Source organism: Brassica oleracea, chromosome C5 (assembly GCF_000695525.1).
Source record: "Brassica oleracea var. oleracea cultivar TO1000 chromosome C5, BOL, whole genome shotgun sequence".
In the NCBI taxonomy this organism is placed as follows: Eukaryota; Viridiplantae; Streptophyta; class Magnoliopsida; order Brassicales; family Brassicaceae; genus Brassica; species Brassica oleracea.
Genome location: NC_027752.1, coordinates 35145260 through 35156989, shown reverse-complemented (window position 1 = coordinate 35156989; position 11730 = coordinate 35145260).

The following is an 11730-nucleotide window of genomic DNA, read 5'->3' as shown; positions in this document are numbered from 1 at the left end:
GTCGCTCTGATAGGGAGATCAGAGCGACTTCGAGGTGTCGCTCCGGACTGGTCGCTCCGGTAAGGCGTTCGCCCAATGATCACTTTAAACACTTCTTTTGGACTCCAATTGCACCCAAATGTCTCCAAGAACTCCATGTGGTACTCCAATACCTGATAAGGACTCATGTATGCAAAATGCAACCTAAACATGGCTAAATCCTAATCTATATGATCAAAATGCATATGGGTGAATGGATAAAACATTAGAAATATGCAAGATATCACTGATGATCTGGTTAAAATTTAGGTTGAATTAAAATCTGATGGTATATACGAATACGATCATCAATTTGGTTTGAGATTTCGGTTTAAAAATTAGAAATTGGGGTTGTTAAAAAAATTTAATTATATATATATGTGTATGATATAGTAGTTTTTATTTGCCTAATCACTAATTATCATCAAAAATGTATAATATGGCCAATATTTTATATAGACACAAAGTGGAAAACATACAACAGTATATCGATGACCTTATTACACTGAATATAAATGATCCCGAAAAGATATTATTTGTTGGAATATTGTAAATATCAATTGAATTTTGAATGAAAACAAAAGAGAGAAACAAGCATGATCCTTAGTTGTGATAGGTAATCAATCTTACCGTCAAGTCAACCTCATATTAAACTGGCCAATCGATACACTTTCATGTATGACGATATATCTAACAAAATTGTTAAGAAGAGTTTAGATTCCACTTTATGCAGTTCCAAGTAATATAAATTAATGGATATAACAAGTTTAAATTAATGCTAACTTATATGTATTTTTACATGCAAGTTTAGGGGGAATCACTTTGCTACAAAGTGAACCGCATGCTACTTTTTGTTGTAGCGCATTTTGCTGAAGTTCAGATATTATTTAAAGGGAAAATTACAAAAACGGAACAAAAAAACAATATAGTTGTCCATATGGTATAAAACTATCACTAAGTTATTCCTATAGTATAATATTTTTCATAATCCCAAAACTAATCTTTCCTTAATCACATTAAACATAAATTAAAATCATTTTAAAAAAGTTTAATGGAAAATATAAAAAATAAGGTAATCCCATAATGTTTTAGAAAGAAAAAAAAATGTAAAAATAATTTTAAAAAAAAAGAACACACGACACAAATTAAAAATATCACGTAACCTCTTTTAAAATCCTCTAAGGTAGAATTTGATTCCAATAACAGTAGCCTACCCCCCTTTATCATCAGCCAAAAAAATCAATCTCGTGCTTGCACTAAATTCTCAAACACCACATATTGTATAGATATGCATCATAGAACAAGAGTTTGTGAAAACCACAAGACAAACTATGGAGAAATCATAGATTGATGATGAAGAAAAAACAAAATCGTTTTTTTTATATTTTGACAAAAAAAATCGATCAGGACACGTTTTAGGAAATTAGAATGTTTTTAGAATATTTTTTTAACTGAAACTTCTTTAATTTTCAGAAAAACTGGGTTTTTTATCCGTAGAATGCGCCTTCTACACTGTGTAGAACTATGACAAAAATTATGAATATAATTTCTACTTTTTGTAGACGTTCGTGGTAAGTTTAGATTTCGCATACCTGAAATTTTAGAATACTTCATAAAAGTAGAAATTACATTTAAAAGAAAAGTAGCGATCTTTACAATTAGTAGAATTTGCATTCTCCATATTTAGAATTTTAATCATTTTTAGATGGTTTCTTCTAAAAAAAAGTGGATGGACTTGTTTATTCTGGAATTCGTTTTCTACTAACTCATTTTCCGTAGAAGATGAATTTTACTTTTATTGGAACGTAATTTTAAAATTTTATTTATCAAGTTTTTTAACCAAAAAAAAATATGTGTTTGTGTATATAGGTGTTTTATTAATTGTTTATATTTTTAATATTTTTTTGGATTCATAAAACTATTTGTTTCATTAAATCTCAGAAATTGAAAGGGTAAAATAGAGAATAAATGGACAAATATAGTTTTACACCATAGGGACAATTATGTTGTTTTTTTTTTTTGCTCTGTTTTGGTAATTTTTCCCTATTTAAATTATATGAAAATTTTAAATTTAATGATTAAGTAAAATAATTTTTTTCTAATGGAAAAAAAAAAACTAAATGCGTAATTTGGTTATTCTTAAATGCAGCAAAGTGAAACCACAATTTTGTTTCGTTTATTTCAATATCATGTTCCATTTTTCTAACAAAGTTTGCACTTTGAAAAAATTAGTCTAGTTCAGTTTAGCTCATTTTAATTGGGATTTACTCTACAAATAAAAAAGTAAACCATATATATATAACTCATGTTAAAGTTCTTTAACAAAAAAAAGAAGTTCAAGTTTTTGTTATGATCCAGTTCAATTCTACTTTGGGTAAACCTAGCTGACAATTCCCTATACTTGAGTAAATCCTGTAAAATTTGAGTTAGATGTTAACAGCGAGTTTATACATATAATTTACACTATGCGGGTTTTGTCCCTGGTAATACTGTAATTTACATTATGCTAATAGATTTATTAAGATGTAGATCGTGTACTAAACGTCATTTAGTTTTTACAAAAAAAAACGTCATTTAGTTTATTCGTAAAGAGACGAATGACAATCGAGAGCAGAACCTTTGACTTTGGGGGTGGGGGATCACATGATGAAAACAACAATGATAAGTTAAGCCATGAAAACACCTTTACAGCTATGTTTCATTTTTATAATTTGTCTTCTATTTGAAGAAAAATAGAAAACTCGCATCTAATGTTTTTTGTTTAACCTGGGGTATCCCGGGCCTATGTAAGGGCCCAGACTAATTCCCAATAGAATGTGCAGTCCACGGATAGACCCTCTTTCCGGGTATACAAATAGGTCCTAAAACATAGACTCATATCCGTGTGGAGTGTCCAGAGACATCGTAGCGTTAACATTCCGTCGAAATTAATACTATCGAATATTTTCGTCTTTAACTAACAAGCTTTATATGTAATTCACTTGCATGCATGTATCCGTGATTCATAGGAGACAGCGACTATAGGTATGACCGTCTAAGTCTGTTATTTTAATTCTACGCTAGATTTTGACCCGCATGCCCGTGCGGGTGTGAATTTTTCATTTAGATTCAACATCTTTTCTATATTTTTGGTAAAATATATTTTAAATAGTTATATTTGTTTAATATAATTTTCGTTTACAATAAATTTATTCATTTGTTTCTAGTCATGAATTGCATAAGTCATTTGTTTATATATTTTCACAAGATTTCCAATTTTCCTCACTTTTGATACTATTATTAATGCTTACTTTTTCTAGAAAAACATTTTCACAAATACCAAAGTATGAATTTTCGTTAAAAAACAAAAGACTCTTCTATATTTGCTTTATAAATCTATAAATACAAATAATTATTTTAATAAAATAATTATATAGTTATAAAATTATATATATGCTTTCAAATTCGAACTTTCTTATAAAAAATCAAAATTATTTTTCTAGTTTATTTTTGAAAACTATTTTAAAGCTTTTTATTAATAATTTTAAGTATTTATTTATTTATTAAAATCATAAACCTCACAATCTAAAACTTCACCTCTCAAATCTAAATAATAAATGTAGATTAGTTAATCTTAGGGTTATAACTATATATTTGTCTCTTTAAAGTTAAAGGTAAATATGGTTAAATTAAACATTAAAAATGGTACTAAGAATGTAGTAGTTTAAACAATTTCTCATATTTTTATTGAATTATATATTCTTTGGCCTAATATTTATATAAAATATATATGCAGCATAACATGTAAAAATAATATTATACTTAATATATATTTTAAATTTAAATGTGATTACCATTTTTATTAATTTTTAAGATTGCAATATTTCATTTCCTAAAAGAAAATCAAAATATAAAAGCAAATGATCGAATATATTTTGGTATTCGTATAATAATATTTGATCATTTGCTTTTATATTTCGATTTTCTTTTAGGAAATGAAATATTGCAATCTTAAAAATTGATGCGGTAGCTATAAATCAGGTAAATTGACGGTTAAAGATTAACTATGTTATATATATTGAAAATATTTTGTGGAAAATAAAAAGATGGGAGCGTTCAAATTTTATTAACCATACCTTAGTTTAAGAATAGTGGTTATAGTTATATTAACCAAATATATGTATGATTTACAAATTAATCTCCTACTGAATCTAACTTTAAACAATGGTTTAAGCAACAAACAGTCTTTTTTCATCAACAAAGGTCCAAAACGGTTTATTTTAATAAAATCGATCAAGTACGTCTTGTGTGTCTAAGTTTTGCTCAATCAAATTTACTTAATGGCCCATTACAACAAACATTACGAGAGACTTACCTAAAGCCCAATGGTTGTAACAAAGATAAAGAACAAATTTTAAAGTATACGCAAGTTACACTATATAAATATGTCAATCTGATCTTTAGAAATCACTTAAGATTTCACAATGTTACGGAAAGAACATAAAAAGCTTCCTTTTCTCTTTCTGTGAAATACAGAGGCGCGAGAGAAAAAGAAAAAACCGTTGAGAATTAAAATTATTATTAATGAAAGAAAAAAGGAATGATTTCTTCTTTGTCGGCAATATTTTTCATTAGAATTGGGAATGGACTACATGAGATCCAAGTAAAAAAAAACAAATTACAAAGCCCATAACACAAAAGCTGTTTCTGATAAGTGTATCAAGCAACGTGTCCTTCATGCTGAAAACATCATGGCCGCCGGAGCTCTTCGCCACTGTGAAATTTTCCGATTTCGCTTTTGCTCTTTCTTCACCGTAACAAAGATTTGGAACCTCACGAACACTTCTCTAAACTCCAATACCAATTCATGCAACGTTACCCAAACAAAGATAGAATATTTAGTTGAAGAGATGTTGGTCGGGATTGAGTGAAGCAACAGAGGGCTACGGCATGCTTTCCGATTATAGATCGGAACCTTTATTACATCGACGCAAGATCAGAGAATAGAAGAATTGCTCAGATTTAGGCCGAAAACACTACAAAGTATTGGTAAGCGAAGAAAAAAAATCGATCTAGATGATCGAAAATTATTTTAACACACAAAAAAGGGGAAATAGATTTATCCTTCCGAAAGATAATAGTTTGATAAAAACAATGAAATATCGAGAGAAAACTCTCTCTCTTTAGAAGAGGGGAGAGAACCAAAAGAAAGGGGTGATCTAAAGCTGTTAAAACGACTGTGTTGTGATGACAGTGGCATAGATCGGTAATTATTGAGGAAAAATTAGAGCGATTTTTTATTTGTAATTCTATTTTAATATATTAGACTTCTATTTTAATATATTAGATTGGTCACTCAAATAGTTTACTGTTCATATAATTTCAATAATATACATTCATTTTGACATCTGTATTAGTTTAATGCACTTAATATACATGGACGTATAAATAGATCAAACGGATATTTAATATTTAATACTTAGATTAATAGTAAAATATTGTTTGATTGTTAAGTGTAATATAATTAAGAATATTTTTTAAAAAAATAATCGAACACCATATAACAGAAATCTAATATAATTAAGAATGATTTTTGGTGATTTTTAACGCTTAATTAGGCACTTAATATAAATATATTGCTTGATTTTAGGCGTGATTAAATTTTTAAAAAATATTTTTTTTAAAATAGAAATCGATTGTTATAACAAAAAAGGTAATTTAGTAAAGAAGTTTAGATTTTTTGGTGATTTAGGCATAACATAGTTAGATATTGATTGATTATGGTGAAGATATGATTTGAGAATATTGATTGTGACATTATTCAAAAAGTTGTGTATAAAGAAACTTATAGTAAATGTAAATATAATCGACGATAGTCATGACTCTATCAAAGAATCGTAAGTTTGATAATTGATATGCATGACTCTTTTAAAGAATCATAAGTTTAGTTTCAATGCTATAAATAAAATATACAATAACTAAAACTATGTTATATAGGTAATATGTCGATATCAGCAATATTTTATCAATAATGTTTGTGTTAGTTTGTTATTTAGAGTTGATTTCCAAAGATAGGTTTCCTTAGATCGTGAAAACAATGCTAGGGAATGACATTTATAATTCAAGTTGGTTGTGACGAACTCGATAATGGTTTAATGGTTTAGTTAAAATAGATTTAGTGATCATCTTTATTGTGTCGCTGTTTAATTTTATGGTTTAATCTCAAAATGATTTAATGTTTTAAGTGGATGTCGATTGTAATTAATAGGAATAAAATAGTTATACATTTTTTTGGTTTGAAAGTTAATTTAATTAAACAGAAATCAGTTAGTTGTTTTGTTATTAAGGCAGTGGCATTGGATGATAATTATTGAGGAAAATTTAGGGCTAAGTATAAAATGTACTTCCCTTTTAATAGATTAGATATGTGCTCTATTGAGTTAATTATATCGGTTATTTCCGGTTTACTTTTGGCAGTTTAATCATTTTTGGTTTAGTGTAGTTTGTATATAATCGGTACATTGTACTCTTCTTTACGTAATGAGAAATATCTTCATAACAAACTTTCTCTCTAATGTTGATCCTCTTGTTCAACTAATATGGTATCAGAGCCATCTGAACTGGTTTTCGTTTGATTCTTCCATTGATAGAGCTTGATTCGTGTTCTTTGATCAATTCTCCTCCTCTACGATGGTTTCCATGAAGAAAATTCCGCGAAAATCAACTCGAGTAGCTCGTCGTACGATTCGATCCATTGAAAACGATGATTCACCTCTGCAATCTTCTCCGGTAGCTGCAGATCGCAACATCGGTGCTCCGCGAGCGGTGAATGTCCCAGATTCGATGGATCCCAATCAATCTCCTCTGTTTATGCATAACGCCGATCATCCAGGTTTACAGCTTATCTCTCTTTGTCTTGATGGCTTAAACTACGATGATTGGAATGCGGCGATGAAGATTGCTCTAGATGCAAAGAATAAGATAGGTTTTGTAGATGGAACTTTGACTCGTCCTGATACATCGGAACCTACATTTCGTTTGTGGTCTAGATGCAACAGTATGGTGAAATCATGGATATTGAATTCAGTTTCTCCTCAGATCTATCGCAGTATTCTCCGTTTGAACGATGCGTCAGATATCTGGCGTGATCTCCATGGTCGTTTCCATATGACGAACTTGCCTTGCACTTTCAACCTGACTCAAGAGATTCAGGATCTCAAGCAAGGTTCGATGTCGTTATCTGATTATTATACTACTCTGAAGACTCTTTGGGACAACTTGGAAAGTGTTGATGAACCAGATACACCATGCGTTCGTGGCAATGCTATCAAGTTACAACAAAAGGCGGATATAGCTAAGATTGTTAAGTTTCTTGCTGGACTTAATGAATCTTACGCTATTATTCGTAGACAGATTATCATGAAGAAAGTCCTACCTTCTCTGGTGGAAGTGTACAACATTCTGGATCAAGATGACAGTCAGCGTGGTTTCTCCAGTGTGGTTACTCCTGCTGCGTTTGCTGTCACTGAGAATGTTCCTCCATCTCTGGTAGAATTTGCGGTTTGTTATGTTCAGAATGGACCTAATAAAGGGCGTCCTATCTGTTCATTCTGTAACCGAGTGGGTAACATTGCTGAAAGGTGCTACAAGAAGCATGGCTTCCCTCCTGGTTTTGTTTCCAAGTCCAAGAGTTCTCAAGATAAGCCTCTCAAACCTCGTCTTGTTGCTGCACAAATCTCGCTGAGTCCAATGGTATCTGAGACAAAACCATCAACTCTGGACATCTTGGTTAGTAATTTGAGTAAAGATCAACTTCAACAGTTCATTGCTCTCTTCAGCTCACAACTCCCTTCCACCACCACTGGATCTAATGAAGCAAGTACATCTAAGCAACCGATGGATAACACTGGTATCATTTTTACTCCATCTACTCTTGCTTTCGTTGGTATTCTAAATGTTGCGAAGCATACTCTGTCTAATGATACTTGGTTGATTGACTTTGGTGCATCTCATCATGTTTGTCATGATCGAAGTTTGTTAAAATCTATTGATTCTTCTGCTACAAGTAATGTGAATCTCCCTACTGGAGTGATGGTTAAGATAAGTGGTGTGGGTATGGTTCAACTGAATGAACATATTACTCTCCACAACGTCTTATATATACCTGAATTCCGTCTCAATTATTCAGTATCAGTTCTTTGACAGATGATCTTGGCTCTCGCATAGTCTTTGATGTCTCTTCTTGTGAAATTCAGGATCCTGCCAAGGGTTGGATGATTGGACAGGGTAGGAGAATCGGCAACCTTTATGTGCTAGATGTTCAAGTCTCACCAGTTCGGATCAATGCAGTGGTGGACATCAGTTTATGGCACAAGAGGTTTGGGCATCCTTCTTATTCAAGACTGGACACTATTTCTACTACTTTGGGAACTATGAAGCACAAGAATAAAGGAGTGGCACATTGTCGAGTTTGTCATCTTGCCAAACAGAAGAAATTATCTTATTCTTCACAGAACAATGTTTGTACTTCAAGATTTCAGATGATACATATTGATATTTGGGGACCCTTTTCAGTGGAGACTTTGGATGGTTTTAAGTATTTTTTCACCATTTTTGATGATCATTCTCGTGCAACATGGATATACTTGCTTCGAACCAAAAGTGATGTTCTTCATGTCTTCCCTGCTTTCATCAATAAAATTAAAACTCAGTACAACGAGAAGATTAAATCTGTGAGAAGAGATAATGCACCTGAGCTAAAATTTGATAAACTTTTCAGAGAGAAGGGTATAGTCTCATATCTGTCTTATCCGGAAACACCAAAAACAAAACTCAGTCGTTGAGAGGAAACATCAGCGTCTACTGAACGTTGCTCGTGCTTTGATGTTTCAATCTCAAGTCCCACTTTAGTATTGGGGTTACTGTGTTCTCACGGCGGCTTTCCTTATAAACAGAACACCATCTCCTCTATTGTCAAATAAATCTCCTTATGAAGTGCTGACTGGGGAAGTTCCAGTTTATGATCAACTGAGAACGTTTGGATGTCTATGTTATGGATCTACTTCACCAAAACAACGTCATAAGTTCATGCCTCGAGCCAGAGCTTGTTTATTTCTTGGATATCCATCTGGCTATAAGGGTTATAAGCTTCTGGATTTGGAGAGTAACACTATCTACATCTCTAGGAATGTTACTTTTCATGAAGACATTTTTCCTATGGTGAAGTCAGATGTAGATGATTCATCACTTCACTTCTTTCCTCCCAAGGATTCCGTATCTTCAGCTTCACCCATTCCATCTTTTCCTCTTTCATCTCTATCACCACAAAATTCTAAAAGGCATCGCACTGTTCCTGTTCATCTTAAGGACTTTCATTGTTATGCAGTCGATGATCCTTCATATCAATCTTCTTCTGAGCTCTCTTACTCTAAAATTTCTTCACATCATCTTGCTTATATCAACAACATTACTAATATTCTCATACCTAAATCATATGCTGAAGTGCGGAAGTCTAAAGAATGGACTGCATCAAAGGAGCTTGATGCAATGGAAGAAAATAATACTTGGGATGTTGTATCTTTACCGAAAGGGAAGAAGGCAATTGGTTGTAGATGGTTGCATACGTTGAAGTTCAATGCAGATGGTACATTGGAAAGGAGAAAATCTAGACTGGTGGCGAAGGGTTATACACAAAAGGAGAGCTTAGATTACAATGAAATTTTTTATCCAGTGACAAAGATGGCTACAATCAAGTTGTTATCGAAGATCTCTGCCTCTAAACAGTGGTTTCTCCATCAGTTAGATATCTCTAATGCTTTTCTCAATGGTGACTTGGAAGAAGAGATATATATATGAAACTTCCTGAGGGTTATGAGGATCGCTTGGGAGATTCAATACCTAACAATACTGTTTGTAAACTCAAGAAGTCCATTTATGGAACCAAGCTTCTCATCAGTGGTTTAAGAAATTCTCAAATGCTCTGCTTGTTCTTGGTTTTACAAAAGCACATGGTGATCATACTCTCTTTGTCAGACAGATTGGTGATGATTTTGTTGCCATTTTGGTGTATGTGGATGATATTGTCATTGCTAGTACTAGTGAGGTTATTACAACTCAACTTATCAGTGATCTCAAGGTTTTCTTCAAGCTTCGTGATCTTGGTACTCTGAAGTTTTTCTTGGGTTTGGAGATATCTCGAAATACCGAAGGTATTTCCATTTGTCAGAGGAAGTATGCGTTGGAGTTGCTTCATTCCTGATATTACGTGTATACGCACACCAATTAACCTAATGTGCACACTACCACAATCGAATGGTATGTCGATGTATCACTTTAGGATCGAATCCACAGAGACCAATGATTACACTTTATTTCTATAGGATCAATATCAAGCTAAAATAATATGGGGGTTTTAAAGTTGATTTCATAACAAGCAAGTAAGAGATTGATTTAAGGTTTTTCAGATGATTAAGAATGCTAACCTAGGGTGGTTTGATCGGGTGTTAAACAAGTGTGAGCCAAACAATTATTCAAGTTCAATTAAGAGTAAGTCCAGAACTCGGATCACTCAGGTTGAATCAACCCACTCTCGTGGTATTGATTCCTTTGCAAGTCGGTCTTGATGCCTAAACTCTCGTTTGGATCAAGACGCGCTAGCAAGCTTTAGAGATCAAGTCCGATATGTTCACAATACACCCTAATATCTACTCTCGCTGATTAGGGATGCAATGCTCATTCATAACAGATCTAGCAACCTATTACACGGTTAATGAACAGGTTAAACATAGGATCTAACATTAAGCGGCCAGTTTAATGAAAGCATTAAGAACTGTTATGAATGAAGACAATCAATGGATTCACTTGTCTATGTTTAACTCACGGATCTAACACCCTAACATCCTAGACTAAGCAAGTTGACTACTCAGCCATATAACAAGAAAACACAGAGACAGAGATATAAAGCAACATGAAATATGACTGAAATAAAGTAATAGGGTTCAGGGGGTTCTTCTCTAAATCGAGAGAGATGGCCTTCTCCCTTCCATAAACAAAGATAACACAGAGATAACATATGAAGAAAACATGTCTGAATAAATAATAAAAAGCAAAGAGGGTTTAGAAATCTTCTCCAAATGATGTAGATATTCTTCTCCCTTAACAAGAGTACAAGTTTTCTCTCTGCAAAATCTCTCTAATAAGTAACGTAGAATGTCTAGAATAATAAGAAAATATATATTGCAGGTCTCTGGCGGCTGCAGGAGAAAAAGGGGGAAGCCCTAGGTAAAATCCCGAAATATTTGGAAACTTCCTTACAAATCTCTGTCGCTGGAACATGCATGCCAGACTGCTCCGCACGACTGCTCTGCATGAAAAAACTCCAAATTGCACTATTTTCCTCTTCTTTTCCTCCAACTGGTTTATCTCCCATCCAATGCAACTCCAGACCTGTAATGACTCGAAAATGACTAGGAATACTCGATAAAGACTTGAAAACCAATTAGAAAACATATATACAAGATGCCAAAAACACCATATATCAATTCCCCCAGACTTAGATCTTTGTTTGTCCTCAAACAATGTCAAGTATCAAGAACAAGGAGAAAGGTTTGAAAGTGTGGGAACTCTCCTATTCTCAGCAACCATACTTTAACCACGAATCTCTGAACCATATAAGCAATAAAACTATGACAACACACCCTTACCGGAACCCCACTGACTGCTGTTCAAAAATCG